At 35.6% G+C, this 16,389-nt stretch overlaps 2 long non-coding RNA genes across 2 annotated transcripts; both read right to left on the reverse strand.

The window, feature by feature from the left end:
• Positions 1-527: 527 nt before the first annotated feature.
• LOC122092658 lies at positions 528-2,362 on the reverse strand. The gene is made up of 2 exons (XR_006144254.1): positions 2,203-2,362; positions 528-1,448 (listed from the first exon to the last, which is right to left on the reverse strand). It is a non-coding gene; the product is annotated as an uncharacterized LOC122092658 (long non-coding RNA).
• A 10,794-nt stretch (positions 2,363-13,156) lies between these two features.
• LOC122093926 lies at positions 13,157-15,610 on the reverse strand. Its single transcript, XR_006144601.1, has 2 exons — positions 15,200-15,610; positions 13,157-14,491 (listed from the first exon to the last, which is right to left on the reverse strand). It is a non-coding gene; the product is annotated as an uncharacterized LOC122093926 (long non-coding RNA).
• Positions 15,611-16,389: the final 779 nt, after the last annotated feature.

A 16,389-nucleotide genomic window follows, 5' to 3' on the forward strand; every position in this document is an offset into this window, starting at 1 on the left:
CAAGCTTGGAGAAAATGAAGCTGTAATTTTACATTTTTATTTTCTTAATATAACATTTTTTTTTTTAATGAGGGTAAATCCTATCATTTCGCTGTGTGTTCGAGAAACATACAAATTGATGACAATTTTTTTGATAAAACATAATGATAGGTCATTTTCAATTAGTTTTAAAAATCAGTTTTACTACTACCTTAAATAATATTTAGAACAAAGAAATGGACAACAAAAATGGAAAAAGATCTGTGCCCTTGTTGAGCCTTTGCAAAGCATGGATTGAGAAATCGAATCAATATCGATTTTGATAGATCCCAATTTGGCCGATATCATATTGGTGGATTAGTATGGACAAAGGTAAGACAAAATATATATATATATATATATATTTTTTTTTAATTAACCTCTAGAGGTATTTATTCCAATCTAAGCCGATCTAGAATGGAAATTGGCCTTGTCACAATCCCCATTTTTTTTCTTTTTTCTGATTAAAAAAATTCAAAATCCATTTTTTGGTAGAAATTCAAAGTCAATTTCAAACAATAGAAAATGTTGTTCCGTACTGAGACGTTTTGTTTGTTTACTCTTCTGTTTCGATGATTCTAGAATTCAAGAAACAAGACCCAGAATTCTACAGACTCTGATCTCACCATTTCCATTTTTTTTTTTTTCTTTCTTTTCTTACACACATTACATATGGGTTCTTTGTTCTACAGCCTAGCTAACGTGTTCTACAGTCGAGCAAACGGGATGATAATGTTGATGAAGGCCATCGGATGAACATGTTTTGGGGTCATCAACATGCTATTGATCATTTCCAATGAGTTCCTTCAACTCCTTCGAACCTCGAACTTTCCTGGTTCATGTCCATGTTTCCTTTAAAAGTGAGGCCATGCTTGAACGGAACACCATGTCCTTGTTTCTTCGATACCTTCATGGACCCATGTCATGCCCTCATTCAGTTCCTCTTTCTCCTGCTTTCCTCTCATACGCTCATCACCTTCCTCATTAGGAATTCCATCACTGGGTTTTCCAGCACAAGCTCAAGAGGGAGGGTGGTTTGCTGAGGGTTCAGTTGGAGAATAGTTTTTTTCTCCTTCCATGAAATGACATATTTGCCATTTATTTAAGAAGAAAAAGGATAAACACAGGGAGACGCTACTGTACGCTATATAACATGCAGTGAAAGTTATCATAGGTAACAAAGAGAGAGAATGAATGATATTAGAGAAGAGGGGGGGGGATCAAGGGGTGAAATGACAAAATAGTGTTCCGGATATTGATTTTGAAAGAGATTAAAGGGCTTAAATATCTTGGCACAAGTGTAGGAACAGGAAATTTTAGAATGAAGTATGAGGTTGATCCCCATATATTCTCATTCAATTCTCCTTGACATCGAGGCATCTTGGTTGCTTCTTTTGTGGGATTCCCATCTTTTTCTCTCCTCTTATAGCCTACACAAATATTTTTAAATAAAAAAGACAAAAATCTTAATTAATATTACACAATATTGAGAAACAAATGTTACACACAAAATTATTTTAATAAAAAAATTTAGGGAGAGATCTCAAGTAAGCAGAATATCTATGAGATACAATATAATGGCTTCATATTAAGAGGGCAACAAGGTTATTTCTTGCGGGTGTGTACACATACACACACAACTTTATTCTTCAAATATACGTCCACCTCTCTCTGTAAATTTTTTCCCTTCTGCATATACATATATATTACTTATCAGGAAAAAAAAAGAAAAGAAAAAGGGAAACGAGCATAAGAGCATTTTACTCTATCCCTGGTGGAGTCATTAACTTTTGCTTGTATCAACAAAACATATTAATAGATACCACATTCTGATGAATACCATTGGACGTAGATCTAGCATACGAAGCTAGCACTTTGTGATGGCCCCTGTTGTAATATAAATACAAATCTAGAAATGGAATAACATTAAATATTCATATTGAATATAGATATAACTTTGAATAAATGAAAGATAATTATAAGATTTTAAAGTATAAAATCAATCAATATATCACACCCATAAATGAAAGTTACAATCCATTATTTATATACATGCAACATACAACCTAAGAAACTTCAGCGCACAACTAAAGAAGGTTATTCCTTTGAAAGAAGCCTTAATGCATAAAAGGAAAATCAAGATTTAACAAGTTAAGGTGATTAGAACAAGAGAAATATATATACCTAGAAGCAATTTTACTGAGGAAATAGAGAAATATTTGGAAAGTAAGCTTCTTCAATATCACTTGAACTTTCTTCACAAACTATTGATTGTAGATCTCAGACGACTACAAACTCCTTTATTGGAGATGGAGCAGACCTTGCAAAAAATAACTTGGAGAGAATTCTTATACGATGAGAGAAAGAATAAGAAACACACTTATTTATATTGAAGCATGTGATACACTTGCCATCGTGCATTGCTTGCAGAGTCATCAATTTTCTTGAATGTATCAAGATTCGTTCTTATCAATAAAGCTTTGTAAACGTCATTGCTTGTGTGGATTGAGCCGTTTCGAAATTCGTTCTTATCAATAAAGTTTTATATATCTCCCCCACCCAGTATATATATATATATATATACTTTAAAGTATCGATACATATCGTACTGTATCAATGATACGTATCAGTATAGGCCCTTACCAATATGATACAACTGATACATTACATGAAAATTTTAAAATATTTTGTATCGATATGTATTCTATATACATACTGATACTCCACCAATACACACCAATACTATACGATATGCATCGATACTTACAAATACTTTATGGAAACTAAAAAATTTTAGGTGAAGTGCAGCCATATAATGGCCATGATGGGTCTTTTTTCATGAAAAAAAAAAAAAAAACATGATTTTTAAGAGATTTTTGTTCCAAAGTTGGTGCCAACAATTTTTCTCTCTAACTAAAGGGGAAATCAAGGTTGGGAACAGGGATTTCACATTAATGGGACAACTACAAACCTTGGTTTCTTAGCGTTATTCTCTAATTTTAGTGTTTATACATAATACATGTTATCTATAGCTTTTTTTAATTATTATTTTTGTAATGGAAAAGTGTATAAAAAAGTATTTTCTATCCATTTAAGTGTGTTCTTAAGGTATCTCCAATACGATACGATACCCTCTAATATGTATCTTAATTTTGGCCGATCGATACAACGATCGATATCGATACTTTAATCTTTGTAACCAAATATATATATATATATATATTAAAGACAATTTAGTGAACGTCATTGCTTGCATAGATTGATCCGTCCTGCCACTAAATGGACATGATAGTTCTTTGGTGAGCTTCCCAAAGGATATGAAATCAAAAGAATACTAAAGAATCGTTTGGCATGTCATAACACTTGCCCATCATGCCTTTCTCTAACGTATTGAGATCCGTTCTTTTTAGTAAAACCCGATAAAGAATAAACTGATCCGTCCTACTACTAAATGGGACCAAATAATTCTAGGATGAGCTTCTCAATGTGTTAGAATTGAAAGACTGATAAAGAATCATCTAGCATATCATAACACTTGCCCATCATGCCCGAAGAGTTATCAATTTCCTCGAACATAACGAGATTCGTTTTTATCAGTAAAAATTTGTTGAAAAAAAAAAAAAAGATTCCCATAAAATGGCTAAATATGGTCAAAAACAATTTAGTAAACATCATTTTTTACGTAGATTGAACCGTCCTAGAATTAATCCGCTAAATGTAAGATTTCCAATTAGGTGGGCTTGCATAGTTCAATGTTTGTTTTCAAGACCAATTTAGTGGTGTTGACTACAAATGGAGTAAGCATAAATGATCCAATATTATTGGTAATTGATCTCTATGGAGATATTGGATTTTCATTAGCACACATTAATTGTATAAAATATATATTACTATGTGTGAACCTAAGGTATTGTTTCATTAATGGGAAGGAAATCATAATTTTCTTGTAGGGTTGGTCTCTACCTTACCCCTATATAATAGTTATCACTGACCCATTAAGTGAGGTTAATGACCTAAAGAAAAAGGGAAAGAGTATAGACCAAACCAATATTGATCGTGTTGTACAAGGAGCATACGAGAAGAGATTTGAGGAGTTGTTATTCTTCAGCCATGGATTCCACAATTTGGGACATGTGGGCCCACCTCCTTAGACTCATATGTTGTACAAGTCATGAGGAAGGGTGTGGGAGAGTGTGTGGGGTCATTTGGAGCTAGTCACGATGCGGGTGGTGGGGTCCACGGGCATCGAAACCATTTGACAGCACAATGGGCCACCGAATTTAGGGTCACTGGATCTTGCCTAGACTGTTTCCAGCGGTCAAGGCAGTGTCCTGCCTTGAATGCTTATTGTCCCCACTTGGTCCTTCTATAGGGAGTTGCCCTATGTTATGGGTATATACTTCCGACAATTTTGGTATGTGCTGGGACTTAGGTAGGGAGGTGTTGGGTCATTTACTGCTTAGGGTTAGAATACTTGAATCCCCTCCAGTTGGACTGATACGAAATGCACAAGCATGTGAGGTCATCCCTTCCCTTCTTGCAATGAGCTGTCACAAGCCAAAACCTGTTGGTACTCCATATCTCCAGTCCAAGATCTATCACAAAAGTTCAAATTAGACCGGATTAGGGTACGGGTGTAATATCCCCCCCACCTTACAAGAATGTCATCCTCGAAATTGAACGTACCTGGTATGTCAAATAATCCAGGGTATTGTTTCTTCATTTCATCTTCTCGCTCCCAAGAGGCTTTTTGCTCCAGGTGGTTCATCAATTTCACTTTGATGAAGGAAACAGTATAATTGTGGAGGATGTGGTCCTTTCGATCAACAATCTTCTCCGGGAACTCTATGTTGGCATAATCTTCATCCAACTCACAGTGTACGTATGTCAAGAAATGAGTTGGGTCAGGTATGTACTTCCTTAGCATAGATACATGGAAGCTATTATGGATGCCCTCCAATTCTGGTGGTAAGGCTATCTGGTATGCCACCAATCCTTTCCTCTCCAAAGTGTCATAAGGTCCCATATGCCTAGGACTCAGCTTCCCCTTCTTGCCAAACCTCATCACCCCTTTGACTGGGGAGGTCCGCAAGAGTACCTTGTCTCCCACATCAAACTCTAGATGCTTTTTTCTGACATCTGCATAACACTTCTGCCTAGACTAATTGATACTGACGGTTTTGTTTCCCTTGAACCATGTTTAGGACTCTCAATAGAATTGGTTCAAATTTTAAAAACCCATTAGGCATTACTTGAAAACTTCTTATTATCAAATAACATCCTTTTAAAATACTTTAAAGATAGAAACCCAATTTTATTCATTTCTTATTAAATTATCAAATAGACTTTGGTTTAAAGAACAAATCCACAAGAGTTTAATAAAGACAAACCTCTTGGGGTAGAATACATGGCCCTTTAGATGACCAATAACATAGTCATTTTTCAAAACATTGATCAATGGCCTTTTGTTTCTATGATATAAAATTTCATATAAACATGTCGTAGAACAAATTAGATAATTATATGTGACCTGAAATAATGAATCCATCGCAAAAAAAGGATTTCAATTCGACCTTAAAATGACATTTAACCGATTGAACCAATCTACTTGTCCCGTCTCAAATTGGTTTGTCCTTCTTTAACCTAATTTGATTCACCTTACCATTGGTCCATTACTTAGTAAGAAAAGAGAATATACAAAAAGTAAAACTTTATCCTTATAAAAGTCATATCATACCCAAACATACTTTTATGAGGCTGCCTTAAGTCCTTAACAGGAAGTTTTCAAAATAAAAATTTCTTTTAATTATTTACACAAATGCAATCCAACCCATTAAAGGAATTATCTATTCTTAGGTATCTTGATTTTGAAAACCGAATTACTCTATTCTATAAACAATTAAAATATCCTTATTTATTTATAAAAAAAAGGTCACTCAAGAGATGGGTAATGATGATCTCACGTTTCCAACTCAAATGGTAGCACTGGTAACCATGCCATTCAATTCCTATTGATGGTATAGAATGTTCAACCTTTAAAAATAAGGCCTATTAAGATTGGGATTTGGGAATGTAACCCTATCCTTCTAATTATTATTTTATTAATTTAATAATAGATGAGGAATGGAGTGGGGATATCCTATTTCTTCCGAAATAAGGGTGTTAATTGGTTTGGTTTCGATTTAAACGGTGTGGATCGGTTCGATTCACATTTATTTGACTAAAATCATAACCGCACCATTTATTAAACGGTTCTACTTTCTAAAACCATGACTATTTAGTAAACGGTTTCGGTTTCCATGGTTTCTAAAGGGTGCCGGTTTTACGGTTTTAAACGGTTTTGATTTTGATTTATTCCATACAATTTGTAAAACGGTTCACAATCAGTTTGTTATAACTTGCAATCATCTCTAAACTGAAGATCATAAGCTTATCAAAAAATAATTGGCAACCACAAATAAGAGATTCTATATTAACGATGGTATGTCTTAATTTGATTATCTAGTGCTATTTATTTGCATGGTCATTTTCAAACATTTAGAACTAATATCATACAACATCCAAATCCAACATTCTACAACATAAAATATTAAAATGATAAGTGGTTCAGCCAAAACACCCCATCTATGATAACACAATAACATAGTAACATATATAGATTACAAGTTCATGATCTAAAGCCTAAACTTGAACTAAATTACAATAAATCTTACCAAAGCATGATGGACACTTAATTTAATTGTTAATTGTTATACGGATTACTGCTCCTTCTTTATTTAATTATTATATGGATTAATCGGATTGGTTTAAACGGTTTCAAACAGTTTGGTTTAAACAGTATCAATTCAGTTTGAAACCAATAGGTTCCGCGGTTAAAATCGACCTGGCCTGTTTAGCTAATCAGCCTGAAACTTGAAACCATAACTGCACTATTTATTAAACGGTTTTGCGATTTCGATGTAAATGAATCGGTTCGGTTTCAGTAAGCGGTTTCAGTTACAAATTCACATCCTTATTCCCAACATACAAGAGGAAACAATTGCAAAACTCCAAAATCAGAAAAGTACAACGGCCATTGCTAGCAAGGACGTGAATTTGTAATTGAAACCCTTTATCGAAATCGAACCGATCCATTTACATCGAAACTGCAAAACCATTTAGTAAATGGTGTGGTTATGATTTTAAGTTTCAGGCCGATTAGCTAAACGGGTGGGTCGGTTTTAACACCGGAACCCATTGATTTCAAACCGAATTGAAACTGTTTAAATCGAACCGTTTAAACCGATCCGATTAATTCGTATAACAATTAAATAAAGAAGGGGCAGTAATCCATATAACAATTAACAATTAAATTAAGTGTCTATTCTGCTTTGTATGATTTATTACAATTCAGTTCAAGTTTAGACTTTAGATCATGAACTTGTAATCCATATGTGTTACTATGTTATTATGTTATCATAGATGGGGTGTTTTGGCTGAACCACCTATCATTTTAATATTTTATGCTGTAGAAGGCTGGATTTGGATGTTGTAAGATATTAGTTCTAAATGTTTGAGAATGGCCATGCAAAAAAATAGCACTAGATTATCAAATTAAGACATACCATCGTTAATATAGAATCTCTTATTTGTGGTTACCAATTATTTTTTGATAAGCTTATGATTTTTAGTTTAGAGATGGTTTCAAGTTATAACAAACCGATTGTGAATCGTTTTACAAACCGTATGGAATAAATCGAAACCGAAACCATTTAAAACCGTGAAACCGACACCGTTTAGAAACTGTGGAAACCGAAATCGTTTACTAAACGGTCACGGTTTCAAAAAGTGGAACCGTTTAGTAAATGATGCAGTTATGATTTTAGTCAAATAAATGTGAACTAAACCGATCCACACCATTTAAACCGAAACCGAATCAATTCACACCCTTAATTGCTAGTCGCTGCCACCAGTGTCGAGACCTCAGCAAACGAAAATTGTTATTCGTTGGGGTTTAAATCCGAAAGCCACTGCAATAAGCAACAATGGAATCCCTCATAATGCAGGATTAATTTCAAAATCATTCCAAAACAAGAAAAGAGAAAAGGAAACAACAGAAACGAATTCATCATTCGAAATTAATCATACGAATGACTATGGAAAAAAAAAAAAAAAACATTCAAGTTTTACCAATTGATTCTAATTCCATATGGATGGCTCTGACGTCACTTGTTATACATTTTAGGGTTTTACAACGGATCATTATCGGTTTCTATACAGACAACTTGAACACGATATCAAATTAAAACATGAATGATTGTATCGAAACATAGATGATTGATTTGTATCTTTCACTTACTATGCTGAAGACGTTCGATGCCGGTCGCTCCCAATTTTCCTCTCTTGGCTATGGATCTTCTACAACCCCTTAGATCTCCTTGGTTCTCTCACTTCAGTGATAAAGTGGGGAAGAGTGAATAAGAGCTGTAAGGACTCAAAACTCAGTATTTATAATATTGTCTAGTACCCAAAACCCTAAACCACAATGGGTTGGATTAGCATATTCTTAAACTAGAGAGTGGACCGAATTGGTTCATGTAACTTGATTCTCACCCATTTAATTAATCCAAATAATTAATTAAACTCATAAATCCAACAATTAAAACACAATTCAGAAGTTTTCCAAAGGCATCGTGACCCAACTCTCTTTCTCTCTCTCTCTCTCAAATTTCCCTCTTTTTGTCCTCCAATATCCATCTTTGTTCTTCCTTCAGCCAATTATTGCTGCTATTTGGTATTATATCAGGCTTCGATGTTAACCTTCCAAACTTAGGATTTTTAAGTGTTTCATCCTTCCACAAAGATAAAACCTCATAGTAATACCTGGACTTTACATTACTAGGGCCAATATTTTTGGAGGACAACATCAAATTTGCTCCTAGAACCTTTCAACATTGTTAAACAAGAAAATCCAATCACATAGATACGTTGCAAGTACACAACAAGAAGATCTATCAATGAAGAGAGTTTTCTGATTTCTTAACAAAGTAGGAGGGTCGATCATGAATAAACCATATTGAGTGAGTTTGCATATCAGAAACATGTGCTAGGATCACCACCAACATCTATGCCCTGAGATTTGATGTCCAAGTGGCAAAAAATAGTATTGGTTGAGAAGAAATTGGTGCCTATCATCCAGCATGCCCAATTATATGGAAATTTAGTCCTAAACGCTCACAGCAACTCTAAGATGTATTTTCTAATTTCTAGTGCTCTGATCCCGTCTTTCTATGTAATAAAATATAACAACAAAAATATATGATTTGAGAGACAACAACTTAGCCTTATCCCAGCGTATGATTTGAGAGTCTAAAATAACGAAATGAGATCTTAAATGAAAAAGAACTCACTGCTGAAAGTAATACTTCACTTATAAAACACCTAACGTGAACACAACTTTGTCATTATACCTTGTTCTGCCAAGTGATATGATCTTTTTTTTTTTTTTTTTAGAAGTGTAGATCTTAAATGGTCGCCCTTTTAGTGCAACAAATTTTAACGTTTTTATATTTCGTGGAAGGTAGAAAAACTAGAATTGGTAATTTTAGAAACAATAATATAGTTTTCATACAAATTGAGAAAATGATATATAAATTTCGGTGTTTTTTTTTTTTTTAATGAAAATTGTGGGTAGTAAAGACCTTTATAGGTTTGCTCTTCTCCATGACACTCTTTTAACACTTTCTCTTTTCCTTGACCGTATAGACCTTTTATATATGAATTGGGAGGCACTTCCCCTCATGGACCTTTGATTTGGAAAGGGAGTTAGATGCCAATGCACGAGGTGGTGTGTATGTCTCTTATATAATTTCTTTTAATAGAATCTAAAATTTAATGAAAACTTTAGAGGAAAATAGAGAATTTCAAATTAATAATATATTTATGGATTTATCCTTGTAACAAAGGAAGCTGTTATTTCTGAAAATCACAAGATATTCCACAGATTTCGATCTCTCTTTTTTTTTTTTCTTTTGGTAGAAAAGAAACTTATATATTAGAAATAGAAACAGAACGGGGGAAAGAGATCCCACAAGAGTCTAAATATAAACAATGAAATAAAGCAGGAGGAGGGACACTATCCCAAATAGTAACAACATGATTTCGAGAACCAAACGAAGTTAACTAATCAGTAACTATATTGCTCTGTCTCATGGTGTGTGTAAATATCACTGATACAAAGGTAGAACAGAGATGATGGCAATCTTTAATAATAGAAGCTACCTTTCACGAAATATGATCAGATTGAGACTTTAATATGTTGATAACCCCCAAATTATCACTCTCAACAATCAGATGAGTAAGCTGCTTTGAAGAACCAATAACAAGGGCTTTCCTAATAGCAAGAGCCTCTGCCATATAAGAGTAAGAGTGTCCAATATATTCTGAAAAACAAGAAATAAAACGACCATTGCAATCCCTAAATACGCCACCAATTCCAGCTGGTCCTGGACAACCGATACATGAACCATCTACATTAACCTTGATGTAATTCATTGGGGGAGGATGCCAAGAGATGTATTTGATAGAAGTCACTTTAAATGTTGGCCTCTGAACTTGTAAATAAGACTGAGCATATATAATAATTCTGTTAACTAGTGAAGAAGTATTGGGAATGATCTTTTGGAAGGAAGCCTCTAAATATGCTAACCAGATATGCCATAGAACACTAGACATCAAACTAACCTTCTTATCTTTAAAAGAGTTCTTAAAAGGCAAACCCAAAAGAGAGCTGATCCAATCTTGAATAAAGAAACAAACCTGAGATGGAGGATAAAAACCCACAGCCAACCACAAAGCTTGAGCAAGAGGGCAATATAGAAATAGATGATCAGATGATATAATTTGATCAGAGTTACAAAGAGGACAATGATCATCTACCTGAATGCCCCAGCGATGAAGTAAACTAGCATGCGGAATTCTATCAAGCATCAATTTCCAAAGATGAAAGCGAACCTTTGGAGCAATTTTGTTGCCACATTGAATTAAAAGAGAATCACCATCCAATAAAGCAAGTCTGTAAGTAGAGGAAACTGAAAAACATCCATTACTTGTCAGAGCCCAATATACATTCATCTTCAGAAGAAAATAAAGGTAATGGAATTGACATAATAGCTTCAGCCACATCAGGAGGCCACCAATATTGAATCAAATTTTCTTTCCACATATGAGAATCATCATCTATGAGATCACTAACCAATGTAGGGGCATCTCTTGGAAGAGGAAATGGAGAACTTGATGGACTAATTCCAGGAATCCATGGATCTGTCCAAGGATTGATAGATCGACCATTTCCAACCCGTATGAATAGTCCTTTAAGAGAAGAGATTTAGCTTTTTAAATAGATCTCCATCCCCAAGATGCATTAGCTGGACATGTAGAATGCAAGAAATCTAGGGAAGTATTTCTTTTTCATCATGTTAGTTCATAGAGAATTGCAAGGATGAATAAGCTCCCACGCTTTCTTACAAACAAGAGCTTCATTCATTGGAGTGGAGAGTTTTAGATTTAAACCACTTGACTTTTTGGAGCGACAAATCGACTACCAATTAATAGTAGGAACTAAGCTTTTATCACCACGTTGCCTTTTAAACTATCCGCTTACGGTCTGAAGTTGCACAAGATCGTTCTAGTTAAGGGTGTAAGTTTGGCCCTGATGGCCCGAACCGACCTTGAGCCCGAATTGGATTGGCATGAACCTGGTAGGGTTGAGCCTAGGCATGAGCACGGCAGTGTTGGACCTAGGTTGCGTTTTGAGGGCTTGGGGTTGGGGTTAGGGTTAGGGTTTTGAGAAACCCTGCCCAACCCAGCCTTGTTTCACCTCTCTCTCTCTCTCTCTCTCTCTCTCTCTCTGTCTCTCTCTCTCTCCTGCATCCCTCTTCCTCCTGACATATCTTTGGATTAGGATTCAGCTTGCATGCGTGGGGGGAAAGTCAAGAAACAAGTTGTAGGTCCATCGGGGCCGGGAGATGCAGAGTGCCGTGGTGGAGGGAGATACAGGGGTGACAGAGTCGTTAAAGGGCTCGAGGGTAAGATAAAGACAAGATGATTATCCCAATTCAGTGCTTCACCTACGGAAATGTATTCTCTTTCATGGGTATCTTATCATCGTTTGACTTCTGCAAAAGCTCTTTTTGTTTGATAATCATTTAGCTATTAAAAGGTTTTTATCCTTCTTTATTGTTGAAGTGGTAACATTTAAGGTCTTTATTTTGTTGCACAAGAAGATTGGGAGAGGGGGGGAGGAAGGTGGGGGACGACAAGGATTTATTGAAGGGAAAGGGCGAAAGGTAGAGGGAGTGGGAGTGGGGGTAGGGAAGAAGGGGTAGGAGTTGCAAGAGGGAGGGTTGTGAGTGATAGAGGGGATAAGGAGTCACCACTTGGATTACCCTATTAGGGTCTAGGACCCACATAAACAAATATGACTCCATAATGGCCCAATAGTATAGTCAGACCAAAAGATTGGGTACAAGGCAGTTTGCGAGGAAGGTGTTAAGCATCCCAATTCATCCGGTTACACCGGTCTTCTTTCTAACCCTTCTATGCATGTATATCTAGGGTTTTAGTTTCACGGTATTGATCACTACCTATACCAATATATTAATACATATAGATCGAAATCAACCGAAATTCAAAATAAAACCATCTTCTTAACCAATACCATATATATATATATATATCAATATCAATATCTATCACAGCTGATACCAACAGCTAAAACCCTCTTTATATCCATATTATAAATGGTCTTAAATTGTGGATAAAATGTAAGTCTCTGCAACGTCAATTGTTTAGTTAATGATTAGAGACATACAAAAAGAGAAAGGAGAAAACGATAAGGTTTCGAATCACATAATTTTCTAGGGAAACAGGGTTTTAAGATCATGGTATCCGAATTTGTATATTGGTTAGTGTTGATTCTACCATTTTAGCCAATACTGATATGAATTGGCGGATACCAATACCTAAAACCCTACAAAGTACTAAAAAAAAACAAATAAACATCTAATAATTGTTTTTCCTATATATATATATATATATATATGTTTATTAGTCAGATAAACATAAACATAAACATAAACTATAACAACAGAGCCTGAGATTTGCCTAACAGATTTTTCAAAACATCACCTTCCTCATGTATGGATGGGATAACTACATATAAAATAAAATAAGCATACAAGAAATGAAACTCAAATGGCATGAACAGCTCTGGCATCGATGGTAAAAGGAAAGCCTTATCCACGATCTGGCTCATCTTCGCTAGCCCTCGCGTGGCTTGGAAACCCCCCCTGACCTGAATGGAGAACACTTCCTTGCTGTTCCAAATGCTGAGCACAGCCCAAGACTCAGGTGGGTATGAGAGGAAATGGTCCACATCGGGCCATGCCTCAATGGAACCACCACTGTAGGGGACGGCGATGAACGTGCCGAGATTGAGACGGTTGTAGAGGATGGTATCGATATCTCTAGGGAAGACTCGGTGTTGGAGAATCGGCAATGATAAGAGTGATTCGGCAAGAAGAGAAAGAGCTCGAAGAACCCATTCTCCTTGCTATCCTTCTCTTACTCCTCGCTGCCTTCGTTATTGAAGAAGGCCATCAGATGAGCTGTTGCTGGAGTTTCAATCTCGATGATGATGTGCGAAACAGCTCCTGATGAAGTCCCCACTCCAGTATCCCCAAAATAAGCCCCAATAGTACTAGGCCCTACAGCATCGATCCCGCCGGAATGTTCGATTCCCAAAGGGTTCACCGGAAACATCCCAAATTGGAAGATCTGGTTTCCTTCAACTTCTTGATTCTCTAGAAGCCGATGATCTCCGGAGATGGATTGAGACGCTGAACTACCCGTTTCCAGATTTGGCCTGGCTTCTTCGAACCTCGGCCTTTCGAGGTGAACAGAACGAGCAGATCCAGAGGTGATCTGAGAGAGGGCGGAGGTTTTGGTTAGTTCTGGGATGTTCTCCTCTCATGCTCTCATCACCATCTTTATTATGAAATCCATCACCTCTGGGTTTTCCAGCACAAGTTCACGAGGGTGGCTGGTTTGATCATGGTCTGGTTGGATAGTAGTTGGAGAAAGGAGAGAAACACAGGGAGACGCTAGCGTACGCTATATAATTGTAACGGAAGTTGCCCGTGAGAGAATATGGTTGACAGCAAAGAGAGAGAATGAGTGATGTTAAAAAAGAGGGAAAGGAAATCAACGTCTGCTATTCAAGGGGTGAAATGACAAAATAGTGCCAAGGGTGTTGATTTAATAAGAGATTCTAAGGGTTTAAATATCTTGGTACAAGGGTAGGAACAAGAAATTGTAGAATCAAGTATGAGATTGATCTCCATATATTCTCATTCAATTCTGTTTGATACCGATGCATTTTTGTTGCTTCTCTTGTGGGACTCCATTTTCTTCTCTCCTTTTGGAACCTGCAGTACTAATATTTTTAAACAAAAAAGACATAGCTAAATTAATATTTCACTCAAAACCACAACAACTATTAACGAAAAAAAATGCTATGCTCAAAAATTTTTAACGAAAAAAGTTAGGGAGAAAACTTGCATAAGTGGTATATCAATGAGGTGCAACATAATGGTTTCATATATAACAAGGCAACAAGGTTATTTCTTACGGGTGCACACACGCACACGTACGCACACACACACAACTTTATTCTTCAAATATGCATCCACCTCCCTTTGTAATTTGTTTTCCCTTCTGCATATACATACATATTGCTTTAAAATAAAAAGAGCATTGTACACTAGCTCTTTTAGAGTCATAACTTTTGCATTTCTTTTCTGATGATTACCAGTGTACATAGATCTAGCATACAAAGCTAGCATTTTGTGATGGCCGCTGTTGTAATATAAATGCAAGGACATTAAATATTCATATTGGATATAGATATAACTTTGCATAAATGAAAGATAATTGTAAGATTTTTAAGTATAAAATCGATCAATATATCACACCCATAAATGAGAGTTGCAATCCATTATTTAGAACTCTACATGCAAAAACAACCTAAGAAACTTCAGCACGCAACTAAAGAAGGTTATTACTTTGGAAGAAGCCTTAATACATAAAAAGAAAATCAAGGTTTAATAAGTCAAGGTGATCAGAACAAGAGAAATATATATACCTAGAAGCAATTCTAGTGAGGAAATAGAGAAATATTTGGAAAGTAAGCTTCTTCAAGGTCACTGGAACTTTTTTCACAAACTAGTGATTGTAGATATCAGATGTTTACGAACTCCTTTGCAGGAGATGGATCGGACCCTGATAAAAACAACTTGTAGAGAGAATTCTTAGGATTGAACAATGAGGGAAAGAAGAAGAAACACACTTATTTATAATGAAGCATGTGATACACTTGTCATCGTGCATTGCATGCAGAGTCATCAATTTTCTTGACTGTATTGAGATTCGTTCTTATCAGTAAAGCTTTGTAAACGTCATCGCTTACGTGGATTGAGTTATCCAGAAATCGATCTCCAAAACCTGGAACTGATCCATCCTATTACTAAATGGAACGAGATAGTTCCAGAACGAGCTTCCCAAGGGTTTAGAATCAAAAGAGTAATTACGAACCATCTGGCATGTCATAACATACTTGCCATCATGCCTACATAGACATCAGTTTCCTTGAATGTATTGAGATTCTTTCTTATCAATAAAGCTTTATTTATCTCCCCCCCACCCCCCACTATAAATAAATAAATAAATATATATGGTTAAAGATAATTTAATAAATTTAATTGCTTGCGTGGATTGAGCCGTCCTAGAATCAATCCACTAAAACCTAGAACTGATGGTTATAGACAATTTAGTAAATGTCATTGCTTGTGTAGATTGAGCCATCCTAGAATCAATTTGCTAAAACCTAAAACTAATCCATCCCGTCACTAATAGAGAATTTTCCGGCATGTCATAGCACTTGCCCATCATGCCTGAAGAGTTATCAATTTCCTCGAACGTATGGAGATTCGATCTTATCAATAAAACCTTCTCAACAAAAAAAATAAAAAAAATAAAAAAATAAAAAATCTTTCATAAAATGGCTAAATATGGTCAAAGACAATTTAGTAAACGTCATTGCTTGCGTGGACAAATCCGTCCCGGAATCAATCCACTAAAACCTAGAATCGATCCATCCTGTTACTAAATGGAACCAGATAGTTCTAGGATGAGCTTCTCAATCAGTTTATGATTAAAAGACTAATAAAAAATTGTTTTGCATGTCATAACACTTGCCCATCATGCCTAAAGAGTTATCAATTTCCTCGAACGTATCAAGATTCGTTCTTATCAGTAAAAATTTGTCTTGACGCA

The sequence above is a fragment of the Macadamia integrifolia genome, chromosome 11, assembly GCF_013358625.1.
Source record: "Macadamia integrifolia cultivar HAES 741 chromosome 11, SCU_Mint_v3, whole genome shotgun sequence".
NCBI classification, from domain to species: domain Eukaryota; kingdom Viridiplantae; phylum Streptophyta; class Magnoliopsida; order Proteales; family Proteaceae; genus Macadamia; species Macadamia integrifolia.